The following is a 2113-nucleotide window of genomic DNA, read 5'->3' on the forward strand; positions in this document are numbered from 1 at the left end:
CAAAGTTTAGGAAGAGTAACGACCTCCAGAACCAGCCCCCTTTTCTGCAAGATCTTACTTCTGCACACTAACCCACCCTTCTGTAGTTGGCACTTCCTCATTTTCTCTGACAAGTACTTAAACTGTTTTTCATTTCTTTTTATTTAAGTTTGTTAAAAAGGTAAGTAAGAAGGGAATTGGGTTAGCATTCAATGAGAGTCTAGAACAATTAGGAGAAACTTCAGACAGATAAGTTAAAAGGTCAAGCTGTTGAATGTAGGTTTGCAGCTTAAAAAATATCAGGAAGTATCAGTAATAACTTAGTTAACCAGTCATTCTAGAATGACCAGTGCAAAGTAAAAACCTAATAATTTTTAAAGAAAATTAGAGCTGGGTGTGAATTTTTAAATAAAACCTTTTTCATCATGAAGTTGCTCAGCTGAAAACAGGACACTATGCGTGGATATATTCTCTTAACGCTTCAAATGTGTATACTGAGACATTCCACAGATGGCAAATGGAGAAGAGAGACCAAGTTATATACACATCTCTGAAGTCTTTCCACAACTAATTGCTTATTTGTCAAAACTGAAAGCTGTCTAGAGGATTTTCTGAGTGAGCTTTTCTTGGACTGAATTTTCAAGTTGTGCCATGATACAGACAGAGGGAAAAAAGCAGTTCAGAAAGCCAGTAGGTGAAGCATTATATCATCCTTAGCTGGCCTACATCAAAAGATACAGATTTCAGCCTTCTACATCTTAAGCAAATACACAGGTGGCAAAGACACCTTGAGGGATGAAACAAGGAACTTTCTCTTACTGCCTTTTATACAGAAAACATTGGTTCAAATTTATTCTGTAATGTTCCATTCCTTCCCATGTTTTTGATCAAATAAGAACTTATATTGGACCACGGAAAATCTACTCCACATTTGCCTCTCATATTGCCTTAAACAGATCCCCATTGGGCTAATTACTCTGCACTCCTCTTCACTGAAAAAAAAAATATCATTATTACCCTGCAATATCACTACTTTTTTGTAAAATGATTTTTTCTTTTTCTTCAGGTTGCTGCAACTCTGATTCCTAAATTGCTTTCTTTTCACTGCAGTGATAGGATAATCTATCACCATCTTTATAATAGAGTGCAGAAATTCACATTGAACTAAAAAAATATAAGAAATCATGTGTTATTATTATTATTTTTTTTTTTATGTGAACCAATGGAATTTAGAAACTGCTAGTCTAGGCCTTCTGCAATTCAGCTGAACATGTCCAAATTGTTTATACATATTTCACATTTCTGAGGCTTTCTTCCCTCCTATACAAACCAGATCAACTGTATGCATGAACCAGGTCATTCTCCAAAATCTGGAGAGTGAGACAATTGATTCAGAGAAGTGCCAACAAACGGTATGTGCATGTACCAACTGTTTACCTGTGGGTATTAAGAAAGGGCACTTTCATAAGAAACCATTTTTACTGTTAATCAAACCAGAATGTTTCATCTTTAAAGTAATGAATATATTTCATTCCAAAGATCAAACTTGTGTTTTTCTACCATGTCCAACAGGACTGCATCAACATCAGACAATACCTGCTGGGATAGGTTTTTCTCCTCAATTTTGCCCATCTCCTGGATTTTGTATGTGGTATTGTGACCGCTGAACAGATGTATTCTGTAAGTGTGCTATTAACAATATTGTACTTGGCTCTGATAGTGGTTTTATGCAGTGCTTGCAGAGGCAACTGACAGCATGCATTACTTTAGAGCATTTGGCTGTCTAACAGATGAGCCTTTGTGGATTCTGCTGCAGCAATTTAAGATGTTATCACCCTCAGCTTTCCACACACGTGGCTGCAAGGCAAGCACACACCCAGGTCCCAGTTTACCACCTTGGGCTAAACGTGTCTCCAGCAGCCATTTCACATCCCAACCCAAAAACTGGAAGAGCAGGGAACCTGTAGACCGTGAGGAAAGCAGACAGCTGTGACGTGACCAGCAGCGCTGCCAGACAGCTGCACCAACCCTCCCTCTCCTATTTGCTATGGAATTTTACCGCATGAAGAACGCTCCCTCACCGCCCCTCACAACATCCGCCACCTGGGCCTATAAGGGGAGGGAGGAGCCAGCC

This window comes from Oxyura jamaicensis, chromosome 2 (assembly GCF_011077185.1).
Source record: "Oxyura jamaicensis isolate SHBP4307 breed ruddy duck chromosome 2, BPBGC_Ojam_1.0, whole genome shotgun sequence".
Taxonomy (NCBI): domain Eukaryota; kingdom Metazoa; phylum Chordata; class Aves; order Anseriformes; family Anatidae; genus Oxyura; species Oxyura jamaicensis.